Raw genomic sequence first — 26,180 nt, 5'->3', positions numbered from 1 at the left:
TATCCATGCAGAGGTCTATACCAAGATGGAGGTAGCGCTATCCTTGGGGTCTGAATGCATGTACACAGCTAAAACCCAGCTGCCTGTCTGGTTTGATGTCCTTCTTGTTGTGGGGCTGGCTTGCTTTGTATGTCTTTAAAAATGGTGTCATTTGAAACCATGTAGTATAGTGGCTAAGAGATCTGTGTTTGACTTCAGATGGCCTGCATGTGACTTTGGGCAAATGATTTTTTAGCCTTCAATTTTCCTCATCCGTGAGATGGGGATAAAGTACTTTGAGTATGGTGAGAAAGAAGAGTATTGACTCATGTCAAGGATTTAATGTGTCCCTAACAGTAATAAGCTCTCAAAAGTTTTGATTTTTTTTGGTTTTGGTCATTATTTTGGATAGTAAATACCTGATTGTACAGATATGCCGTGATTGATTTAATTGATCATGCCCTTCTGGGCTCTTGGGCTGTTTGCCACCATATATTATCATCAGCGGTGCTGTGCAACAAATATTCTCACCATTGAAGTTGGAGAGATGACTTTCAAAATCAGACCAGTTCTCACAAACAGAACCACATAATACACGCCCATTGCAAGACTTAAGTACACAATTACCATACACCTTTAAAAACCCATCCACTTCAATCTTACAAAGGGAATTTCTTAACTACTACGCTTTGTCAAAGCATGTAAAGTATTTTTACTACTGAAAACTTAGTGCTACTTACTATATTGGCTCAATAATATATTGAGGTCTGACAGCTCTAAAGATTATAGGCCCTGAGCCCATTTTTATATTTTTATTATACTTAATTATTTGTGTGTGTGTGTATGAAGACACAGATGTGCCACGGCCCACATATGGAGGTCAGTAGACAACCTATGGAAATCAGTTCTCTCCTACCTTGTGGGTTCCAGGGATTGAACTTGGGATAGCAGACTTGGCAACAAATGCTTACCTGCCGAGCCAACCCACCGACTCAGCGCTGAGATTTATAGACCCTGAAAATATGGGGCAAAGTTTCTCCGTTTCCTGGGCTAGACTAGAGGTCAGATGTGCCAGCCTTTTGCCTCCCGGTGTATACCTCACTCTATGTATGCCCATCTTTGGATTGCAAAATGCATACACTGTATCCTTTCTGTGTGGGCTCTCTGGAGACAGGGCATAGAAAAGGGGGGTATCCCTTCTTCCACTGACTATGTATGTGGCATTGCCCAGCTGGGAAAGGGAGGAAGCTTGACTCCCAAGTTGCCTCAGGGTGTGAACTTTCTACTGGGTTCAAGCTCGGGCTTTGAGTAGGGTGTGGAGACAGTATTAGGTGGGCACAAAGACGGAAGTTCTTTGTCCAATAATGCTGCCTGCCCTCTGGGCAACACCTATGCCTGTCACTTAGAGGACAGTCTGATGCGTGTGTGCATAAGCATGACACTGGCCTGCTGTTTCTGCAGGAGGGTAGACCCAGGAGTGAGGACATGGAGAGAGAGCAGAAGAAGCAGGACTCAGTGAGGGAGTGGATCAGTCAGGGTTCTCTACAGAAACACAAATGATAGGCTGCATCTATACATATTAAACAGGGATTTGTTAGAGAGGTTCAAAGACTGTGGTCCAGCTAGTCCAACAACGGCTGTCTCCCATGGAAAGTCCAAGAGTCCAGTAGGTGTTCAGTTCATGAGGCTGGATGTCTCAGCTGGTCTTCAGTATACATCAGAATCCCAAAGAAGGAGGCTCTAATGCCAGTGAAGGAATGCCTCAGCAGCAGGGTATATGAACTTGCCAGGGAGAATGAGGCAGAAAGCAAAAGCTGCTTTCTTCCATGTCCTTAATATAGGCTGCTATGAGAGGGTGTGGCCCAGACTTACGGAGGGGCTTCTGATCTCAAATGATCTGGATTTAAGGCGGGGTTTCCTACTTCAAATGATTCCCGTTAACTAAAATCTCTCGCAGATATGCCTAGCTGCTTGATTTTTAATTAATTCCAGATGTGGTCAAGTTGCCATCCCAGGGAGGAAACTCCCCTGGGAATCTTTTTACACCCACTGAGCACCTGCTGTGGGCCAGGCTCTATGCACATACTGGGGACTCACACGAGCAAGCACATGCACCTGTTCCCAGGGGAGGGTCGATGGTGCCATCACAACTGTGGGATAAGTGTGAAAATTCCTCAGAGGTAGATGCCATGAAGAAGCTGGTGCTGTGTGGTATGATCCTGGGCAGAAGTAAGGATGGCTTTCGGGATGAAGTGACTATTGGGCTGGCTATGAAGGCTAATAAGGTGGCCGATAGGGTAGCCTGATCTGGAGCCTCAGGTGAATGCCCCACAGTGCCCGCCCCCAGTGGCCAGCGCTTGCCATCCCTTCCACTGGCCATGTTTGTGACCCTACCTTGACGTACGTATCTCTCTGGCATGCAATGGTCCCAGCTGGGGAATCTTTGCTCGCCATCCCTCTTACCCACAGTGCTTGCTCTTCCCAGTACCTCCCATCTTCCGTGCCCACGTCCACGCTTCAGACCCAAGCACTGGGCAGCCCAGCAGCAGCTGCTCCCATGCCGAGATCACTTCAGGCACATCACACACTACCACGACACACTGTTACTTTCATGTTCGTTGCGGGGTGTAATGTAGGGGAGTCCCTAAGTCATCTCCATCCTCAGCATCCTCAGGTGAACACTGTGTGCAGCCTGGCCTCTGAGGTGGTTTGGATGAAAACATCCCCCATAGACTCAGCTGTTCGAGTACTTGGTCCTCAGTTGGTGGTGCTACGGTGCATCTCTGCCACCTCACACTCTTATCCCTCTGGAGCGGTAAGCCAAGTAAACCCTGCCTTTTATAAGCTGTCTTGGTCATGGTGTTATATCACAATAGAAAACCACTACAGCCTTGTTCTGTATCCTTTGGGTAAATAGGCGCATGCTTTAGGCAGTAGCTTAGAGAACATTGCTGAACCTAGGCTGTGCAGAGCATGAGACTATGCGTAAGAGTGTGTGTATATGCATGCATTGGAAGAGGGGACGGGTGTTTGCGCCTGCCCAAGGTCTGGGGAAAGCCAGCTCTCTCTCCAGCATTGTTTCGAAACAGTGGCTGGGAGGAGGAATGGGGTAGTTTCCTGGAGGTCACAGCTCTCCACCCAGGTATCACCACTCCAACTGGGAGGTAGGGCTTGGTCACAGCTACCTTCCAGCCCCAGGAACTAGAAGAAAAGGAGATTCTCTCCCTCTTTACCCCAAGCTGTCTCCATGACTCTTCTCAGAAGGAGGGTCCCTCTACTCTGTTGGGACAGGAATCCTAGAATCAAGCTCCAAGAGGGGTGTAAGCCTCATCTACCCTTATTGAACATACAGGGAAACTGAGGCCTAGGAATCGAGTAGGCTTTCATACAGGTCAAAAAGGACATTAGTGTTAGCCGGGATCCTGTTTCTGTGTCCTCTCCCTAGATGTTTAGCAGACAACAGGATCCCATGTTTCAGCCACATACATGTGTAGCCCTTTGCCACTCATGACACTTGACATGGTGGGCCTGATGAATACTTGCTTGTATCTGGTTCCGCCGATGGAGTGTAATGGTGGGTACCTGTGTTGGTTGGAATTTTTGTCAAGTTGACACAGCTGGAGTCACCTGGGAAGAAGGAACCTCAACTGAGGAATTGCCTCCCTCAGACCGGCCTGTAGGTAAGTCTGTGAGGCATTTTCTTGATTAACGATGGATGTGGGAGGGCCCAGCCCACTGTGGACAGTGCCATCCCTGGACTGGTGGTCCTGAGTTGAATAAGAAATAAGCAGGCTGAGCAAGCCATGGGGAGTAAGCCAGTAAGCAGCACCCCTCCATGGCCTCTGCTTCAGTTCCAGCCTTGAGTTCCTGCCCTGACTTCCTTCATGATGGGCTGAGATCCAGATGAGTAACCCAACCAGGCCTTCTTCTCCCCAACAAGTAGGTTTTGGCCAGTGTTTAATCACACCAATAGAGATTAAACTAATACAGTACCTTCCACCCTGAAGCGTCTCCTTTGCCTGCTGGCCTGTGTGTCTCTTTCTGAGTGCGACTCCAGTCTGTGGAATATCAGGAGGGGTGTACCTCCTTTGCGGGGTTCCTCTAGTCACAGGCCTTTGGAACTGGTTCCCTTCCTAGGGTCTTGCTCTGAGATGGAGGGGACAAAGGACTGAGGTCCCCAAGGACAGATCCTGGCTTGTTCTTTGTGGTTGTTTTTTTTTTTTTTGGTTTTTTGAGACAGGGTTTCTCTGTGTAGCTTTGCACCTTTCCTAGAACTCATTCTGTAGTCCAGGCTGGCCTCGAACTCACAGAGATCCGCCTGCCTCTGCCTCCCGAGTGCTGGGATTAAAGGCATGCACCACCATCGCCCGGCCCTGGCTTGTTCTTTATACTGGGAATATTTAGATTTTCTGAAGGACTTCTACCTGGAGGGAATGGTTCTCTGGACAGCCAGGTAGCTTTGGCAGCAGAGGGGTTATTACATTCAGACAAGTAACAGGGCCACTCTGAAGGATATGCCCAAACATGACAGAAGATGCTGGAAGCAAATATGACTTGTCAGTGAATAGCATTTATTCTGCTATTATTTACCAGCAAATAGACATTCTACTATCTTAATACAGAAAAAAATGCTTTCAGCGAAGGCCTTAACATATAAATGGACAAAGGATAATTTCAGGAGAAATAATTATCAAACAATTCACAAATGCCCATCTTTATTAGTGGCCAAAGAAAAATCTAGTAATGGCGTGGTGTTGTGGCATTTACACCTGCATCCTATCCAGGAAGGAACCACTTAGCTTAAAGAGCAGTGTTTGAAGGGAGCATCGTGCTGGGACCATCAGTAGGCACGCAGTTTGGGGATGACATTTATGTTACAACTTGATGTCAGTGAGCTCGCCTCATTCACTTGAGAAAACTCTATTTAAAAATCTGTAACGAAGTGGGCGGTGGTGGTGCACACCTTGAATCCCAGCACTTGGGAGGCAGAGGCAGGCGGATCTCTGTGAGTTTGAGAACGGACTGGTCTACATATCAAATTCTAGAAGAGCTAGAGCTAGAGCTAGAGAGATCCTGTTTCAAAAAAAAAATCTGTACCAGAGAGACATGTCCTTGGAAGAGTTCCTTGTTGTGTCTGCACGCACAGCCTAGGAGGGATCAAGTAGCTAATGAGAGCTGAAGAATAATAACACCGGTCTCAAGATCCTGACTGCAGTGACTGTGGAATGCTGTATGGTCACACCTGCAGGAAAAGTCAGCTGAGTGTTACTATGACAAGGTCATCAAGTGGCAAGGTGGAGGGTGGTGGAGAAAGGGACACAGAAGTCTTTCTCTGAGAGGCAGAAGGTTGGGTATCCTAGGATTTATGAGAATGATCTTATCATAGAAACCCAGGAGCCCTGTACTCAGACCGCTTAGCCACTCCTGGGCACCTGTGAGAGGCATGTGAGGCTTGGTGGCAGATGCTGCAGGAGAGGGGAGTCCTTGGTGGACCATGCCATGTTCGAGGCTCAGGCCCTGTCTTCAGAATTATGCCCACTTTGCGCAACCCACTCCATGTGGCTAGACCTGCCTCAGTGTGTCTTGCCCTGCTTCGGGCTTCTCTTGGCGGATGTACTTCATGGAGACACAGCACGAAGGCCCTGCACTCTCCTAATATCCAGGTGTCTGGTAACGGACCTCATGGGTCTGCACTGCCACCCTGCCTCTAACCACACCACGTGTTCTTTGGCTTTTTTTTTTTTGAAAGCTGCTTTCCAACCTGAAGCCTTCGAGCTGCCTGTGTGCAGGGCGGGCTCTTCTAGCCCTTGGCTGCTTATTCCTGTTACCCTCCAGAATCTTCCCCTCCATGGATTGAGCATCTAATGGCACAAGTTGCTCTGTGGCTTTCTTGTTTACTCCAGGGCCTGGCACATAGTAGGTGCCTGCTTACCACTCTAGTTGGCGGCATGCACCTGGCAGAACAAGTCCTAAAAATGAGGCGGACTGAAGTCTCCTGCAATAGCCAACTTTATTGAGAGCATCAGAAGTTTATGCTCCGGGGGGGTAAGAGAGTCACACAAGGGTACCATCACAAGGACTGGCCACTCGTGGCGAAAACGTGTTTTTCCATAGAGACGTATAAACAAATAGCCACAGCCAGCTGTAATGAATAATCTGAAGCGAACTCACGCCACCTGGGAGGGGCACGGAAGCACATTCCAGGAACAGCCCATGTTATGGAGGAACAGAGGTTACAAGACTCTTGTCTTGTTTACTTGGAGTTTTCTCACAAGCTCTCAGAAATCTCCTCACACAGCTTCGGTCAAGGACGTGTTCCAACAGGTGCCCAGTGGACAATGGGAGCATTTTGAGCCTTTCCCTTTATTGCCTTCTGGTGAACTATGGAGCCAAGCTTCCTGGTTTAGAATCCTATTCAACAGCCCTGCGCCTTTATTGCTAGGTGGTCAAGAAAAGGAAAATAATAGCAATAAATAAATAATAAAGCTGTAATGAGGATCAAAGGAGCCGACACAGGACATGCATGTGTTGCCTTGTCATGTGGTACATGATGCATGGATGTGATGTCACAGCGTTCAAGCCCCTCAGCTCCAGCCTGGCCTGGGAGTTTGCTTGGCTGTGCTCTTTTCCTTTACATTAAATGCTTGGGGTAGCACTTATGTGTCATTAATTGTTCTGAGGGATATACAAATGTTAACTTATTTAATTTTTAGAACATCCGCATGATGTGACTAGCCTCATTTAGAGAAGGGAAACTGAGGCACAGGTCCCAGGGCTGATTCAGATCTGAGCAGCCTGGCTCTGGAGTCCTGCTCTGTACAGCAATGTGCTATCTCCCAGAAGGACAGGGGTACTACTCACTACCCTGCCCTCTTCTCCAGGTCCTGATGCTGTCCCATGCTTAGGGCTTTCCCTCCAGGGCACTTCAGAGCTCCCATCCACTTGAGCTGCCAGAGTCAGCAAGAAAGAAGGCAGGATGCCCATGTGCTACTTGAGACCTTATGTTAGAAATTAGCCATTGCTTATCAGAAATTTGAATTGAACTGAGTGTCCTGTATTTTAACTGGTACCCCTGTATCCCATACCAGAGGGTGGTAATGTGGCTTGGGCCACCCATCTTTTAAGAGGATTCTTAAAGCTCTGGGGTGTGGCTGGGCAGGGGTGGGAGAGGAGGGACAGGCATGCTATGAACTCTCTTGCAGGCTCTGTTGGCATTCCTGATGCAGTGGAGCAGGGGAGGCAGGCTGAATGGGCTGGCATGCAAGAGACATGTTAGAGTTGGTAACAGCCTTGCGGTGCTCTGATGGGGGAAGGTACTCTTGGATAACACGGGAACACTGTGAGTGCTGAGTGCGAGTCATGGGGACAGTGTGAGGCTGGCTTTGGAGAATAACCCCTGTTGGTGTGGTCTGCTGTGAAGCTCTGACTTCAGCCCTGACTGACATCAAGGACCCAACAGAGAATTCCAGGCACGAGGGCTGGGTTCTTCTCACAAGCCCTCTAGGAAGAACTCTGGCTGTTGTGTGAGGGAAATCTGGCAGAAGGGGGTTGGGAGGCAGGAGAAATCTTGCTGACAGCTTAACAGTTGGTCTCCTTTTCTTGGAATTCTTGGCCCTTTCTTGAAAAATATAATGCAGACATGGAAAATTATTAAGAGTGAAGCATTTGTGACGTTGGCGCTCTTTGGTTAAAGATCTTCTGCCTGGAATGTCTACCATTAGAGCCAGGAGCCGAGAGGAGAGAGGGAATGACTGGCCTGGGGGGAGGGTGGTTGTGACTAATTTGCATTGAAATCAGCATTTGGCCCTCAGGTGGGAGAAGAGGGTCAAAGGCGTTGCTTTGAGGGTTTACCTGCCAGGTAAATGTTAGCTTTGACTATTCTCAGATGAAGAAAACTTCTCAGGCTGCTGAGAGATGTTGCAATTTTGTGTCTAGCCGGCTACTCACTGCTTCTGACAAGACCAGGTTCTTAACAGTGAGCAATTTAAGGCCATAAAAGAAATGTCATAAACAGCTCCTGGGAGCCAAGAGCACAGCCCAGATTTTAAGCACATAATGGAATCATATCAAAAGCAAGAGGGGCGGCAAGAATCATAAATCCTCGAAGTGCAAAATCTGTCCATTGTGACATTTGTGCTGAAGGGAAACCAGATGTGGATGCTGGGAGCCGGGGCAAGAGGGAGAGATGCTGAGCAAGAGCCCCTCTGCAAAGGTAGGAGCCTCTACTTCCAGTTGGCTCAGGCCGTGGTCCGCAGGCCTCAGCCGGAAGCTCAGGGTCAGAGGGGAAAGGCAGAAGCTGAGGTTACATGTGTTGAACTAATAAGCATCTCACAAGATTCTGTGATTTCGTCTTTGAAGGCACAACACTTGGCATAACTCTTGAAAACGTGTTTAGAGACTAAATGTGTTTATTCCAAACAGGAATGAAAAGCAGTGAAGGCATGTAGAAATCCATGGGCAAGAAACATGCTTGACTAGGCTGCCATCTTTTCCTGGGATAGGGGATGCATTGTGTTTGGTTGCAGGGCTGCAAGGCAGCCAGCAGCTCACTGGAGGTCTACCAGGGAGAGGGATCCCAGACCAGCAGCCTGGAACGATATTGTGGGTTCTAGTTAAAGGTTCAGGAAAGGATTCCTGAGCCGGTAGTAGTGACTGACTTTTAAGGACAGATGGTACCTCCATGGGTAGAGGAGGGTGAGTGAGCAGCCTACAGGGCAGAGCAGTGGAGGCAGGAACTACCAGTTAGATGTGGGCTGTGACTAGGGAGATACTGCTTGATGAGTGAGAACCAGTGGATAGCAAGGGGGTCTTGGCCAGAGTCTTGAGTGTTGGTACCAGGAGCATGTACTTAATTGTACTAGAAAATTGTGCTTAGTGTTTATTACTTAAACCAACAAACAGGAAATAAACAAGCTAAAATCGGCCAAAAACAAAACAGTGTAACAAAACCCGAAACCAAGTCAGTCCCACCACTGAAATCAGTGCGGCAACGTGGAAGAAGGGGCACCATGGAACCTTCTGTCCCTCCAGGACTCAGTCCAGGCTGTCCCTGCGTGAAGGGGCTTCTGGGAATTACAGTATGACATCATAGCCCCCTCTACCCATCTTTCTTTCGCATGTATCATTTCACAAGATCTCTTACTCTGTTAAATTCCTATTTTAAATGCCCAGGGAGGCTTAACAGGACCCTGGGGTAAGATGCAAGCTTTATGAACTATGCAAGAACCTCAGCTTCATGGTTTTAAGTTTGGGGGTGGGAATACATTTCTCTAGTGTGAATCTGCAGTATGGGTTTAGGAAGCCCTCAGAGCTCACCCCCACTTCTCTCAGCTGCATGCTGCCTCCAGGTGAGCTGTGTCCCGGCCCCTGCCAGGCAGCTGGGCTGACTACAGCCTCTGAGGCACTGGGCTCAGTCCACTGGGGCTCCAGGGGAGTTTCCCAAAGATTATTATGTAGAAGGGCTGGGGTTTTGAAGTATCCACTAACCACAACTTGGTTTCTATAACTAAGATAACATTATGGCCTCCGGGTCTTGCCACAGCTGCCCATTCTCAGTGTACTGGGTGGCAGCCACAGTCTTGTCTCAAGTACTTGGAATTTTGGATGTCTCATGGGTTGTAAATATGGAAGATTTTACAGGTGTCTTTTCAACCCAGTCTATTGTCTTTCTTGATGTAGAACATTCCCCAGGTTTGCCTGCTCGGAGCAGAGCAGGGGCTGCTTTCCGTGGGTGCCTGAAGAGTTGGCATTTGGAATGTTCCCATCTGGGGATTCCAAAATACCATCTTATACTTTACAGGGTAAAGCAGTTTCAGGGGAAAGGCAGGCCCCAACAGGAGCTTCCCGGCCCCCATCACTGTGCAAAGCATCACAGGCCTCTGGCAAGGTGCAGGGCTGCAGGTGGATAGGGGTGGGTAAAGGAGGAGAGGCCTTTCTCACCCTGTCTCTGCCCACAGGACCTGACTTTGGCAGGCAGCCTATGGGTGCTGGGGAGTAGTGCATGGTCCCTGAGTGTCTTTACTCGGTGTCTGGGCTTATAAAACTGTTTGGGGACACCAAGAACACACTTGCATTTTAGATTTTTATTTTTTAAATGAAGGCACCTGGTTTGCTTAAATTCATGGCTTTGAAATGTCTGAGGGCTGAGGGCCGAGCTCATGGAGGAGAACAGAGATGTGCTGAGGGATTGTAAAGCTTGAGCGTTTCCAGGGCTGCTGCTGGCCTGCTCCTCCCCACCACCTGGGCCCGGCCTGCTCTGCTCCCTCCCAGGGTGGAGGCTTTGTCGGAAAGACAACAGCCTGTTTGCGCAGGACTTCAGATCCAGACTCTGCCTCCTCTGATGGTCTTTAAAGGGGGAAGTGCCCATTCACATATGCATTTACATAAGCCTTTGTCTTGCCTTTAGAGCTACCCTGATCCTTACGCCTATTTCAAAGATAAGGAATCTAAAGTTCAGAGCCAGGAACGGTACTAGGACTAGAAGAGTGGTCTCCTAACTTCCAGTCTAGGACCCCAGGCCTCAGCTTTGTGGGCGTTGTCTTAGGCCTCATTTCCAAATGGTCCCTGATCAAGGTAGGTGGCATCTAGCATCTTGAGGCAATGTCATGGTTGAAGTGCTCACTGCCCTACCCAGCTGTGCCTCCATCCATCTCTTGCTGTGTGCATTATGGGCAGTGCTGTGGTGTTGCTCAAGTCCACCGGGTGCCATATTCTTATTAGTGGTGGCTGATCTTGGGTGTCAACTTGAAACACTTGGGAAGAAGGACCCTCAGTTGAAAAACTGCTTCCATTAGATTTGCCTGTGGTCACGCCTGTGGGGCATTTTCTTGATTGCTCATTGATGTCGAAGGCTCAGCCCACTGTGGGTGGTACCATCCTTAGGCAGGTGAGTCTGAGCTATATAAAAATTGTAGCTGAACATGAGCCTGGGAGCAAGGTAGTGAGCAGCGTTCCCTAGGTGGGTTCTGCTTTAAGCTCCGTCCTTGGCTATTCTCAGTGATGGACTGTATCCTGTAAGCTAAGTAATTCCTTTCTTCACAAAGTTGCTTTTGGTCATGGTATTTATTATAGCATCAGAAAGCAAAATAGAACGCCATTGCACACCTTTGGAGTTATGACATGGGTCCTATATTAGAAGTTTACCTGTGGACAGGTACTTCTGGCCAGGGATGCAGAATGACCAGTGAATAGATGCTATTTGCCAGGGGCACAGTACAGATGGACACCACTGACCAGAGATACTGGGTCATTTGTCTAAGGAGCGTCCCTCTGTAGGTTAGCAGAACAGTTACCTCTCACATTGAAAACCTCAGTTTGGCCAAGCAGACCTGACATCAGCACTTGAGAGGTTGCTGTTTGGTGACAGTGGAGGAGAGGCAGAGAGAACAGGAGCTCTGAATGGAGATGGGCTTGGATGTGAGCCCTGGCTCTGTCCCTTAGGTGCAATGACCTTGAATCTCTGTTCACTCATTTGCAAATTATGCACTAAGCCCATTTAGCTCTTAGGAATACTATGAGGGTCACATGAAGAATTACTTGTAAATGTACATCCCAGCAGCTGGCATACACTCTACATGTTAGACATGTTAACTATCATTATCATTATTCATTTATTCATGCAACATGAGTTGATTCTAGTTGTATAGGTCTTATGGGGCACCTTGCAGGTACAATCAACTATGTGATCCCCTACTAAATGGTCCTTTTGAGCATCAGTCCTCTGTACTCTGGTCACTGAGTGTAAACATACTCATGGCTAGACATGCTTTCAGGACACCTTGCCCATCACTCAGTCAACCCCTCATCCCCCTCCACACTTGCCTCACACAGGAGCCTACGCTCTGGAAGGTTGGGCTGAAAAGCAAACTTTCATAATCCTTGACTTAAGATTTATAGCCAATAGTTGCTCAATTTTCTCTATTTTTGCAGTTAGAGATATTTCACATAAAACATTTAAGAGTCCATGAACATTTTGTATTTTTGATTTCCATGACTGGAGCCCTGGAGGTATTTTTTTGAGAATATTTTATGAGAAAGAGACAAGTGATAACTGTTTATGCTAGATTGGTAACCATAGAGATGAAATGCCACCAGATCAAAGTCTGAAGGTAATTAACTCCCTGCAAATTACAGTTGTTGAACTTGTGCACAAAGACGCATGATTTCACCCCTGGGCTAAGCAGCCAAGGGAAAGTCTGGGGAAAGGAAAAGGTTAGCAAGGCTTATCAGCAAAACTGTGTCCCCTGTCCCTTAGAGAGGGGAAGGTCTTTGAGGGGCTCAGGATCTGGCCTAAGGGCTCAGCCTCTGCAGTTATCAGTCAGGTGCACCCTGGTCCCTTCTCCTCATGTCCATCATCTGAGTGGTCTCTTGCCTGATTTGTGGGGCCAGAGTTTCTGGATGCAGGCCCTCAAGTGACCACACATGCTCAGGTGTTCATGGCCTGGAAGGAGGGTGACCAGCTACCTTGTCTTGGCCATCATCTCCATTCTTTAGAACAGGTGAGGGGGTTCTTATCCTGTAGCAGCTGCCGAGCAAGCAGAGCATCACATGTCATGTGCTAACTACCCGTTCTTCCTTAGCGACCCTGTGAGCTGAATACAGAACATAGTCATCCAGCAGCCATGATCCCAGAATTGGCCTTCCCTTCTCCTCTGTCCAGTGGATACACTGAAAGATTTCAGCCTCCAGATGCCCACGTGTCAGCTTTTGCCGGACTCTGCTCTCTTTGATGGAGTGTTGGGGTTGGCTACACTTGGCAGGGGGCTGAAATCCAGTGCTACTTAGCTACCTGTGTGACTTCATTGGATTACTTAGCGTTTCTATGACTCACTCTGTGTTGAAAAGATTAGATCTGTGGAGGAGGAGCTAGCGCATGTAAAACCTGCCAGCACAGTGCCCAGCACCTTGGGCCAGATGGCTATGAACCACAGCTTGCCAGTAGGAAAAACCAAAGGCAGAAGGCAGGTGACTTGCCCACGGCCATTTTTGATCAGGTTGTTTGAAGAGTAAAGGAGTTAAAATGTTAAGTCACCTGGTTTTAACAAGAGAAGGAAGGACACCTGGTGGTTGAGAGGTATGGGAGGTGAGCTAGGCAGGAAGTTAGGGGCTTTTTGTTGTGGGTGAGAGTGCAGGTCCGGGGATTGTGGTTGAGAAGGAGGTGGGAGAGGGTGGGCAGAGGGTGGAGTTGTATCCTCCCTTTCTGCTCATTTCATCCAGCTGACATTTCTTGGTGTCACCTTGGCCTGTCCCTGTGCAGGCAGCGGTGATGGAGAAGATGCAGCCCTAGCCTGGCTGCAGTACTCCAGGGCTTGCCCAGGAAGGATGGGGGTGGCCTCTCTGGGAAACTTGTGAAACTTCAGAAACTTTGTGGTAAGTCAGAACATGGCAAGGAGCTTGGGAAGAGCCTGTTCCTGTTTGTCCCTGCCATGACATATCTGAAAGGAAAAAAAAAAAATCCATTTGTCTCTCTCCATGTTCCTTGGGGCTCAGTATATCACTGTGCTGTGCTGAGTAGTCAAGGATACCTATGTTGACCTCATTATAGCTTCTCATGCCAGGGACTTGTCTTTGGCACTTGGTTGATTGAAAGTAGGTTAAACTACTAAGGTAGGAATGATGCTTCCAGGCTTTCATAGCTCTAGGGCCACGTTGGTGGTTCTGGAACATTCCAACTAGAAGCTGTTGGGAAGTAGATGAGTAATATTGTCTTCTTGCTCCAGGTTGGGCAAGGTCTGTCCCCACATTCTCTGCAGGCTGCTCACAGCTCCCAAGGCTGGGGAATGCTGGGTCTGAGGACCCAGAGGTCAGTGGCAGAGGTGGGATTCTCCTGTAGGGCCCTGGCAGAAATCCTAACAATGTTTTAAAGAGACACTCATGCCCCTCCCTTTGGCTGGTAGACTTTGAAAACAATAGACCACCCCATTAGAATGTCCTTAGGGATCTCCTGCTGGGAGCCTGGTACCAGCCAGAGTGGGAGCTAGCTTTCTCCTGGAAAAAGAATTCACAGAGTTCTGACAACTTGTCAGCCCACTTAGCTGGAGAGACCAGAGCAGAGACAGCGTGGATGAGGTTGGGGAGTATCACACCTGGACCAGAACTGCTTAGTTACAAATACTTATCTTGGTTTCCCCCCTCACACTTATTTATTTACGTGTGTGTCCATAACTCACATGTGGACGTCATAGTTAGGTCTCTCCTTCCACCCCGTAGGTCCTGGGGATTGAACTCAAATTAAAAGGTTTGGTAGCAGGTGCCTTTGCCTACCAAGCCATCCCACCAGCCCAACGTTTGTTGCTTTCTATTTAAATGTAAATCTTGTGTCAGAACCCAGATGAAGGACTTGGGGATGGGGAGAAGTGCAGTGAGCTCTTTGTTCTCTCAAGTGTGATCACATAGACTAAATTTCCCCTCCTTTTCATCATTACTTTGTGTCTTTCACTGGTATGTTAAGACCAGTGGTGGAATGAGCTTGTTAGGGCTACCAGGGACCAGTTCTGGCCCAACAACTCCAGTAGCACTTGGGGTGTGTGCCTTGGAACCCAGTGGGGCTCCTCTGGAGGGAATGTTGGGTTGACTGGAACTCCAGGGTCACATAGCATTTGAATGTTTTTCTCTGTTTCCAGGTTTCCAGCTCTGTTTAATTGGTCCCATCCCATTGTTACCCAGACCCCCTTCTATTGGGCTTTAGATCCATGAGCTGCTCAGCAAGACTTGTCACTGTGGCTTCTGCCTTCTTGTCCCCCATTGTCACCTGGGTCAGGGCCTGGCCAGTCAAAAGGCATTGCAGTTTCAAATTCTTGGGACCCCAAGTAAGGCCTGAAGATCTGAGTTTGTATACAATATCTCCCCTGCTCATGGCCCTGGCTTTTAATGTTTCTTGGCTTTGGTCCTTGCACTTTACAAAGCACAGTTATCAATGCCCACCCCATAGGTGTATTGGGAGGGATGTTGCCAATATCGATTCCCTTGTTCAGTACCTGCCACTTAGCACATGGTAGGCATGGATCTTCCTTCCAGTCCAGGTCAGGCACCAGTCTTTAAACCTCCTGTCTCCTCACGGGTACTCAGCCAGAGCCCACATCAATAACCTGAGCCTCTGCTGTGGAGAGAGTCAGCACTGCTGCACTCGATCGGGTGAGCTGTGTTTTATCCTCACGTGCAGAAGCAGAGAAGATTCAGTGACATTGACCATTTCCTACCATGTGCTCACCAGCAGGCAAAGGGGAGAAAGCCAGATGTTCCACATCCTTCAGTGGATTTTACCACAGGGAAGGGGTATGGGCTTCTGAAGTGCCAAGGAAGAGACCAGCTTCTAAGGGGCTTTGTCTCTGCCCTTGTCCCATAGAGAGTTTGTGTGTGATGGCTTGGTCATCTCTTTTCCCTGGAGCTCTTGGGTCCTGGGGGTGTATTTGGTTATCGTGTGGAATTTATTTTTGTTGCAAAGTACATTTACTCTCGGCTGAGCTTTGCAATCCTTACGTGCAGTTTTCTGGATAAAGAGCCAGGCCCCCAGATGAGTACTAGGCTTTCTGTTGGTCAGACACACAACCTTAAACACTGCTGTCTGTCTGTCTGGGCCTGACAGTAGGAGGCTATAGATAACCGAGTGAAACAGCTGAGCAGCAGAAACCTGTAGGGACCTGCTGGGTCTGGCTTGCAGTTAGCTTCCTTGGGTCTCTACTGATTAGGTCAAATAGGCTTCAAAGAAAAGAAAAAAAAAATGCCCTCAGTGGCCCACACTGTAGCTTGGGGCTGTTTTACTGTCCTGGCCCCTGCCTCTCAAGTTTCCTCAGGCCATGCTCCCTACCCTCCACAGCACCGGCCAGCCCTGGCCGCTCTGGGATGCTTTGTGAAGCTCCTCTTAGGAGGGCAGGTGGATGACTCCAGGCAGAGGCCAGCCTCACTGAGCTTAGAGTCTCCTGCAATTACCACGAAGGCTCTGAGAAGCCCATTCTTCCCTTTCAGCTCCAGGGCAGAGTGGAAATCCTGATGAAGAAGGGTGCGCTCTGCAGGCGGGGGGCACTGCCTATGGTCACGTGCTCAGATGGCGGTTCCCTGTGCCTCTGGGTAGGTGGAAATGCTGCTCAGAGCTTGGGGAGTCAGTGTCCTGAGGCTGGCCGATTTGAGGGGTGATGACAGCCAGCTTCCTGCATGCCTCAGGACCCATGGGACCAACAGTGTCAGAAGCAGGGTCCTCTAGCCTAGGGACGGGACACAGCTCCCCCAGCTTACTCGCTGGAAGGAGAAGGCAATTCCCTTAGTGTGGTGGCTAATCTTGGTTGTCAACTTGACACACCTGGGAAAAGGGACCCTCCAGTGAGGGATTGCCCCTCTCGGGTTAGCTTGTGGTCATGTCTGTGGGGGCATTTTCTTGATTGCTAACTGATGTAGAGGGCCTGGTGTATAGTACCTTCCTTAGACAGGTGGGCTTGGGCTATATAAGAAAGGTAGCAAGGCAGTAAGCCGCATTCCTCCATGCTCTCGGTCTCAGTTCCCGACTTCAGATGTCTGCCTTGGCTTCTCTCGATAATGGACTATGATCAGGAAGTGGAAGCCAAATTAACCCTTTCCAAGTGATTTTTGGCCACTGTGTCTTTTTATTTGTCTATTACAGCAACATAGAGCAAACCAGGACACCTAAGAACAGGATGCTGACGGCTCTGGGCACTTCTGGAAGAGTCTTCACTGTCCCACGTGGTTTGGTGACTGGGCACACCGACCACCTCAGCTGTGAACTAGAGAGGATGCTGAGGGCTCCCGAATCACAGGGCTGGAGTTGGTGGTTGATGCCTTACTCCCCTCCCAATTCACCCAGTGGAGAGGCAAGCAGATGCACTCAGGGGGAGCAGGAAGAGTGGACAAGGGGCAGGAAACAGAGCCCACAGCCATGGCCTACTGAGTCCTTGCTATAGGCAGGCTAACTTCTTTGACTTGAACTTGATTCTCACAGTCTTCCCAGGAGCCTTGAGTGTGGGTTCACCTGATAATAAAAGAGGAAAGCGGTCGAGGCAGGAAGGAACTCTTCTGAGTCCCACAGATGTGCTTAGTGGTCTATCCCAGGGTTGTCGGTCTCCAGAATCTGTCAGTGTAACCCCAGTAGGTGCTGTACAAGTATGTGTCCAACTGAGTGAATGAGTAAACCATAAAGCCAAGCAAACAAAAAGGCAGACAGGCCTTTCCTTTGCCCTGGCGTGGGCCAGGTGCCTGGTAGGAATCTCTGTGCCCAGATGGGCAGTTGCAAGCTCTCATGTCAGTACTGAGGAATGAAGGCTAATAGCTCAGTGCCGGACTTCACCAGTAAGTGGGGTTAGCCAGTCCCCAGACCCACGGAACAGGAGGCCAGGGTCAGAACAGCCTGCAGCACAGTGCCTGGGTGGTGTCTTCCCACAGTTCATGATGAATTGCTTATCTGGGTGGGTCCCGCTTAATACCTTGTAGTCATAGAGCTGGAGGGACCTCACTAAGAAGGGACATCAAGATCTTTAATATGACATTGTCCCAGTCATAGAAGACCACCCTAGAGTACTACAGAGTCATAAGCAGAAAGGTCCCTGAGTCCACAGAGATGTCCAGTGTGGTGGTCAAGGGCATGCCTTGGGAGTCAGGAAAGAATGAGTTCATTTCTCCATCAGCTCCATGGTCTCTTACTGTCTCCAGCTGCAGACGGGCTCATAATAACAGCCCATGGACGTGCCGTGAGGAATGGATGCTTGTGGGATACTTAGAACAGTCTCTGGCACAGAGTAAGTGTTGTGTGGGTGTTCGTGGAATGCAAACACTGAGTGTCACTGAAAGATGCTTTTAAGTAATTTTAGGTGAGAACTGTGGGCTGCAAAATTATATACATTATGCTTCTAATTTTATGTGTACACATGCATTTATATACATGCAAATGATTGTCTCTGTTGTAAAAAGGGAATGGTTTTGATTTCTTTATAACATTCTATATTTTCTCTATTATCTACAATAAGCATGGATTACTTTAAATTAAAAATGACATTTAAAAACAAAAAGTATTTTTCGATGCCAGACTCCAGTCCCATCCCTGTTACAAGATCAATTCTAAATGGCGAGTACTGTGATCTTCTGAGAGTCTGGGAGTTCTTGTCTGGAGACACTCAAAGGCTTGTTTGAATGCCCAGAGAGTAAGGTTGTTAAGGCCTGCCTCTTCTAGGCTCTCCTTTGTCCTGTCCTGAGTGGTCCCTGTCTCCTATAGAAATGATGTAGGGACCCTTATCCACAATGGCCACTGTAGACTAAGTTTTCTTTGAATACCAGCTTTCCAAAAAATATGTGCATTTAACATTCTTGCTGAGCATTTGATATCTGTGAATGTGCTAGTGAACGTGAAGATTGTCCCATGTTGAGAGATACCATGAAATCTCTAGCTAGATGAGACACTTCTGCACTGTCATGGGTACCTGGGAAGATGCTTATTTTTACGAGTCTCAGTGTTGAGTTGAGAGATATCTATGTGGACACAGAAAATGCAAGTTTGGAGTGATGAACTCCTTGCTTTGAGAGTGCATTGGCTGGTCAAAGCCAGCATTTCATGTCACTGTATTTTCAGATATAATGCCCAAGTGGAGCCATGCGTATTGTGCCTAAGATGGAATAAGTTTTTTCTCTCTCTTTTTAATTGCACCCCTTTTATTTTTTGTTGCACAACGATGTGTTGATGTGTTTCTGGGTCCTAATGTTCTCACTTAAGCATAAAAAACCAAAGATTTGTCATTTTTTTTAAAGAATCAAGCACAAAACCTTTTCATAAATTCAAGGATGAATAAATTTACAGGTGTAAATGCAAACGTTCCTAATTCAAGGCAAGTAATAACCCATGGTGGTCAGGGGAAATCACTGTAACGGAAACTGGGTCCTAAGGCTCTGATTTCCCACTTTGTTAGGCTGGCAAGATGGAAACCCAGCAGACTCAAGAAATCAGGTAACTGTCAGCTGCCAGTTAATACCCTGCACGATGCTCACCAGGCTGGGGATTCTCTTGCACAGCATGCTCTCCCCAGCCACCAAGTGATCAAGTTCGTGGGGCAGATGCCTGTAAGCTGCTCAGTCTATCTGGCGTTCATTCGCAGTGGATGATGGAGGGACCCGACTCACCATACTCCTTCTTGCTGGTTTACATCTGCTGGAAGGTAGACAGGGAGGCTAGGATGGAGCTACCAATCCAGATGGGTACTCACCCTCTTGAACTTCACTGTGCTGGATGCTGGGATATGATCTCTCTTCCTGTCTGCAATGCCTGGGTACATGCTGGTGCTATAGACGTCACTGTGTTGGCACACAGGTCCTTGCAGATGTCCACATAACACTTCATGATAGGGTTGAAGGCAGTCTCAGGGATGCGCAGGAAGGAGGGCTGGAAGAGCACCTCTGGACACTGGAACCACTGATTGCTGATGGTGATCACTTACCCCTCTTCTCCAAAGAGGATGAGGATGCAGCAGTACCCATTTCTTGCTCAGAACCCAGGACAACATAGCATAGCTTCTCCTAATATCACTCACAAACTTTCACTCAGCCATGATGGTGACATTGTAGCCCTGCTCAGTAGGATCATCATGAGATGGTCTGTCAGGACCTGGCTAGCCAGGTCCAAATGGGAGATGGCATGAGAAAGGGCATAGCCTTCATAGATGGGCACTGTATACATGTCCTGGTCACCAGAGTCCATAACAATACCAGTGGTGCATCCAGAGACGTACAGGGACAGCACCACCTGAATGGCCATGTACATAGCTGGGGTGTTGAAGGTTTCAGACATTATCTACATCATCATCTCGCTGTTAGCCTTGTGGCTCTGGGGGCCTCAGTCAGAAGCACCAGGTGACCCTCAGGGGCCGTGTGAAGTTTGCTGTAGAAGGGGTGGTGCCAGATCTTTTCCATGTTGTCGCAGTTGGTGACAGCGCCATGCTTGCTGGGATACTTCAGGGTTGGAACATCCTTTTTGCGCTGGGTCTCACCTCCTACATACACAGATGTCCTTCTGGCTCATGCCCACCATGACACCCTGGTGTCGGGGGACCCAACAATGGAGGGGAACATGGCACTGGAAGCTTTACCACCTGCAGGGCCTGCTTAGCACATGTCAGAGTCGTTGGCAGTGATGAGCGTGGCAGTTTCCTTTCCCATTCGAAATGACACACAGTGCAGACCAGTAGCAGAGAGAGCCCAAGTTTTCTCTGCAGAGTACTCTGAGGACAGTCTCAGCCCTAGAGGAGAGAATGACATCTGGCCATTTAGTCAGAGCAGACAGGCTTGGAACTCTTTGGGCTGGGTTTGCATAGACATGCACCCAAACCGCGTCTGGGCCTGCCTCTGGACAGAGGCCCAGCTATTTGCGCAGACCTGTATTCTAGCAGTATTGTTTTCTTCCCAATAAATCCCCATCTTTATGGAGCAGGAGTAAGAGTTATTGTCTGTCTGGGCAAGGCAGGGCAATGTGTTAATTAGGATTCAACTCAACATTAATTTGAGACCCTCTCACTGTTTGCTCAAGTCTGACTCCGGTTTTTTAATTTTTTTTTTTTTTTTTTTTTTTTTTTTTTTTTTTTTTCGAGACAGGGTTTTTCTGTGTAGCTTTGCGCCTTTCCTGGAACTCACTTGGTAGCCCAGGCTGGCCTCGAACTCACAGAGATCCGCCCGCCTGGCTCTGCCTCCCGAGTGCTGGGATTAAAGGCGTGCGCCACCACCGCCCGGCCGGTTTTTTAATTTTTATTTTTAATATTTGAGAAGCATTTATCTTCAGACAAAACATCAGATTTTTTAATCCTCTAAATAGGTGATTCCAGTGTACACGTAGAGAATGCTTCGAGGTCAAGAAAAAGCCCGCTGTGTGTCATGATAGTTTCATCACTGCCGGAGCCAGCACCATTGTCAAGTTGGTTTAACATGTAAGAAGCCCAGGCTCGAAGTCAAGCGGCTTGCCAGGGTCCCTGTCCAATGAATGGCAGATCCTGACCCAGAGCCCAGCTTCTGGGACCTAGGATCTTCCCTGGTACACAGGACATGTTCCCATCCAGGAAAAGTTTCTAGGGCCTGTGTTCTACAAAAGACCAGCAAGGGGGTTCTTGGGAAAACAGCGTCTCTCCCTTCAGTACCTTTGTTTTTGTGGCTCTGAGCAAACCCCCCTAACCATAAAGGAGAGGATTTCCAGGCCTGGAGAAGCAGGCCTGAATGTGTTTGCTTTGCTTTTATAGTTCAGAGAACAATAAAACAGATGAAATTACCCCATGGCTTGTGAATGGTAAATTAGAATTCCTTGCCTGCGAAGCACATAATTCTTTTTCTGTTCTCTGTACCCCCTCCCTCTTCACTCTGTGTCCTGCTTTGACCTGCCCTGGGCTCATCTCAGCCTCAAGAACTCTTCCCCAGGGGACATAGTCTGGACCCCACAACCTCAAAGTGTCACCAAGTCTGCTTGTCACCTCCTAGGCTGCTTTCCAAAGGCTGCCCAGTTCCTGTGTTCATTGTATTCACTGAGTGAGGTAGAATGGCCTCCAGCCCCTTTCCTTCATTTCCTGGGTCGTTGCCCTTGAATTATCAATGGGGAAAGCAGTTGACATCAAAGACTAAACCAGACTGTGATCTACTTTCAAGTTTTACTGGATAGATAATTACAGTTGATCCTTAGTCATCTGGTTTGATCTTAAATGTCCCCAAAGAGCTGTAGGGTAAAGGCTTGGTCATCAGGCTATGGAGCTGTTGGGAGATGGTGGAAACGTAAGTTTAGGTCACTGGGGTGTGGCCTTAAAGGGTATTTTGGAGCCCACCCCTTCCTCTCTCTTGGCTTCCTAGCTGCTATGAGGTAAGCATCTTTGCCTTACCACATTCTTTCCCATACCGTCCATTACCACAGGCCCATGGCTCTAAAGCCCATGAATATCGACGACTCTGAACCAAAAGAAGCCATTATTCCTGTTAGGTTGATTTTTCTCAGGTATTTTGTCATGACGGAAAGCTGCATAACATAGCAACCAGAAGAGACAAGTTCATTTCCATGCAGGTACATACTTAGACACGTGTGCATTTCTTCTTCTACAGTCCATCCAATTGTGAGATTTGAGGACCTGAACTGGACTTTCTGTGTGACACAGCTTCTTGCCTCCAGGAAGATGAGGCCCACACAGTGTTCTGGAATGAGGCCGGCAGTGCTCAGAGATACTGTGTAGATTCTATGTACTGTTGCTGATTGGCTTAGACGCCGATTGCATGTGCATCTCTGAGTGTGTGTGTGTATCTTCCTGCTTCTAAGGGAAATAAGTTAAAACCCTACGGATTGGTTAAGTAGTTTGTTCGCTACCTTTATGTCACCATGGCCACGACACCTTGCAGAAACACTGTAAAGCGGAGGTGAGATTAATTTTGGCTCACAGTTTTAGAGGGTTCTAGTCTGTTATGATGGAGAAGGATGGCAGAGGAGCCCATGGTGGTGGGAGTATGTGGCAAGGGCTGTTCACATCACAGCAGACCAGGACACACAGAGATTGGCAGGGCCTGCCTGTCATCAAAGTTTGGCCTCGAGTGACCTGTCTAGTAGGTCTCACTGCTTGAAGACTCCACAGGCTCCCCAAATATCACCACCAACATGGGAGCAAGCATTCAAAACAGTCTGTGGAAGAGATTTCATATTCAAACCCTAACAGGTGGAGGGAGAATTCCTTTAGCTGGGGATTCTTACTGAATTCATTCTTAGGAAATTTATCTGGAGACTTCAGAACAGGCTGGTTTTCTGTCTTGACACGTCTGGCTATCAGTATGGCAGTGGAAAGGGAGGCAGGATTAGTTTCTTTACTGGATTTGAGTTTCTTTTCCATCTCTGCCACTGACCTCTGTGTAGGTTGGACAAGTGTCCTTGCCTTGTCTCACCTCTGTGCCCTCGTTTCTAAAGTAGGGCTTACACTTGTTTTCATGGCTCCCAAGAATATTATGGCTACGAAAAAGCTTAGGAATTTTTTAAATAAATAAGTGAAGGTAGTAGAGATGTGCAGCTTAGTGAGCCTTTGGCGAAAAGATTCAAGCTTGGAAATGAGTCCAGACAGCAGATTTGTTACCTTAGTCTGTGCTTGGTTTGCCTGAAATAGCCCTGAAATCCCTGTGCAAATATTACGACATCTCTGTCTATTCTCAGAACGGTCTTAGTTTGAAAGATACCTCAAATGGCTATTATAGTTCAGGCTCATTCGATGATGCCCACAGCGGGATCGGGCTCCTCCATGAAGATGAGTGTGCTGTGTAGCGCATTTCAGAGGTGAGCCACTGCTGTCTAGGGAGCAGAGCTTTACTCACGTGTAGCTGGCCTGGCATGTCTCCCAGTGGGCCAGCTAACGAGGCAGTTCTCAAAAGGCGAGTGCATCTGCGGAGGGGCAGGATTCGCCCTGGGCCACTCCTCTCCACCCTTGGCTATGCAGTGGCAGTGCATATGTTGCAGCATGCAGGGTGACAACACCCAGGGAGCATGTCACAGATTGGCCTGCTTCATTGTCTTCGTCACTGACTCATGGAAGTAGGCAGGCTGGGTGGCAGAGGAGGTGTACATGTAGAGGGTGGTTTGTGTCTGTTGAGAGACCTGCTGCTTCCTGAAGTGACCTGGGGCACATCTTTAGTCTTAACTGGAAGGAGTATGAAGGAGGTCACGGGCCTTTGGGGACTTTTGTCAAGTGGACGTTTTATTTGAAAGCAGGGTCTGGCATTTTGGATGCTGAGATTCAATCATCATGACTTGGCATTTCCTGCAGGTGAAAGGGACATGGGTTTTGGGATCATGTTGAATTGTACCATTGACTTCGCCAGTGATCCACAATGGGACCAAAACCTACTTATCCATCTGTAAATTGGGGTTCCCTCTTACCCCAGCCATCTCTTAGCACCTCAGCTATGCTCCCCTGAGACATCAAGGAGCTTTGTAGGCAGTGCCATGGTATTTACTCACTGAGGATACATAGAGCATCTACCGGAGGGGTGTACCTGTTGAGTGCCAAGAATATAATGGTGCTCAGGTCATCAGAGCTTGGCCCTCGTGGAATTACCTGTCTCATAAGAAGAGATTAATGATAAACTAATAATAAATGGCATGTAAAATAGTTGGATACTATGTTGCATGTAGTGAAGAAGTCATGTGGGATGGGGAAGAGGGTGCTTCCTGGACCAGAGAAGACTCATCTCTGAGGGCACTTGGTGCTGAATCGTGGGCTCAAGGAGGCAGGGTGCAGAGCTTCAGGAGAGCCAATTGTTGCATAACAGATTTCTGAGATAAACCTTCCAAGTTGGAGGACACAGAATACTAGAAGGAGGTAAGACAACAGGGTGTTCTGAGGGAGGTGGGATGTTCTGTCCTCAGGGAAAACCATTAAACTGGAGGAGTAACAATTCGTTAACTTCCGGAAGTCCCTGAGGCTGACAAGATTCACTGGACCTCTCCCTCCCCAAGCATTTATAAACTGAGATGAGCTGAGTGGCCCAGAGGGTGCTCAGATCAGCCAAGGTACCTGGAAGAAGCAGAGACCAGCTGAGCTGTCTCGAAGAGGCTCAGCCCATCTGAACTACCTGGAAAGGACACTCTCCGACCTGACCAGCTGCCCGCAGGCTGTGTGGTGAGCTCCAGGTTTCCAGCTTTCATGAGCTGTCAGTCATGCTAGGGGGGGCTTTGGTGGTGCAGCTGTCTTTGGGCCATTTCTGCTCCGGTGACTACCCATTCACTCCCACCCCTTTAAGTAACTCCTGTAGGACTCCTTGGTTCCCCAGGTTGGCCTCTGGTAGTTTCCATGCTTTGTGCTGTTGGCGATTTCCTTTCTGGGGTGAGTAGACATTTGTTCACATCTCCTGGGAACAGGGCCACGCAACACCGACCAAAGCCAGGGGAAGAACAAAGCATGAGGGCTGCTGTAAGCTGTGTAAAAGGGAACTGCTTGTCTATTCATATATGCAGACCTCACTGGAAGGATACACTAGAAATTGATGGGTGTGTTATGAAGTGTGTGTTGGAGGGGCTGAGGTAAAACAGATTCACTTTTAAATGTGTGTCTATTTTTACTTTTTTTTTAAACCATGTGCTTATATCACTTTACAGTGAAAAACTCAGTTTTAAAAGTCAGTTATAAGTGCATACTTATTTAAAGTAGATGTCTGTAGGCCATTTGGTAACAAAAAATTGAGAGGGGTGTGGAGGATCTGCTAGGTGCCAATAAAATATGCCTAGTCCAATCAAAGACAGCCCGAGGCCAGCTCTGGCAGGCAGAACCCAGGCAGGGGAGTGAGTGACCCCCACATCCAGCCCCACATGCAGACACAGTTTTATGGCCTTTTCTTCTTGCTGCACATGAAGGAGTTGCCTATCCCCCATGACTGATATTCCAACTTAAATTGTGTTTCTTGGGCCTGAAAAATTACACCCCCAACCCTCACATGCGTGCTGATTTCCTTCTAATTATTTATGTGCAAGTCTGATTCTCATACAGAATTATATGCCCCCTAGAATTCCCTGAGAGTCTCACGCCTTATGCAATGTCAGCAATTTAGCAAGAGTAGAATGCATACAACAAAACAGGTTTATTCGTTCTAGATTATTTATCCCCTCCCTCCAAACCCATTCCAAGGCAGTAAGGATTTTGATGAAAATATCTCTCATTATATTTTATTATAGAAACCTCCAATAAGCTTATGGGATGCCTACTGATGGGTGCAGAATGTGTTGGAATCAATCTTTTCCCCCTGATTTATTGTGCAGCTCACTGCTGTTGCTGAAACTCTCAAGGCATGTTGTTTATTTTCTGTACAGTACTTCAGCCACCTGGAGTTCTTTCCTGTCCACATCAGAGGCAATCAAAGCTAAGAGTGAGCTGAATGGTCCAAATGGTTCAAGGTGCACTATGAAATGACCTCTGACTCTTAATCATATAAAATCACTTCCAGAGGGCTTATCCACACTTCATGTATTATTTTCTTGGGTGGAGTTTTCTGATTCCTGTGTTGACAAAAAATTGGAAGCCAAACCTGGGTAAGTAGATGGGTCCTCTGACAGCAAGAAATGACACCACAGAATCATGACAATAAGCATAGAGACAAGATTCCAAGAGGCATAATGTTGGGGAATGGGTTGGTAAGCGGGCAGCGAGTGCCATCTGTTTTGAAGTCATATGGCAATGGGTCTGTGATCAATTATTCTGAATATTCAGTGTAAGCTGTATTCC

The 26,180-nt window shown here is 48.0% G+C and overlaps 1 pseudogene; it reads right to left on the bottom strand.

Annotated features, from left to right (window-relative positions):
- Nucleotides 1-19,057: 19,057 nt before the first annotated feature.
- Nucleotides 19,058-20,124, bottom strand: LOC128104279 (actin, cytoplasmic 1-like; annotated as a pseudogene).
- Nucleotides 20,125-26,180: the final 6,056 nt, after the last annotated feature.

This window comes from Peromyscus californicus, unplaced genomic scaffold, assembly GCF_007827085.1.
Source record: "Peromyscus californicus insignis strain IS unplaced genomic scaffold, ASM782708v3 Scaffold_8__1_contigs__length_139910024, whole genome shotgun sequence".
NCBI lineage: Eukaryota > Metazoa > Chordata > Mammalia > Rodentia > Cricetidae > Peromyscus > Peromyscus californicus.
The sequence above is the reverse complement of the archived record's forward strand: the minus strand, read 5'-3'. Positions and strand labels throughout refer to the sequence as shown.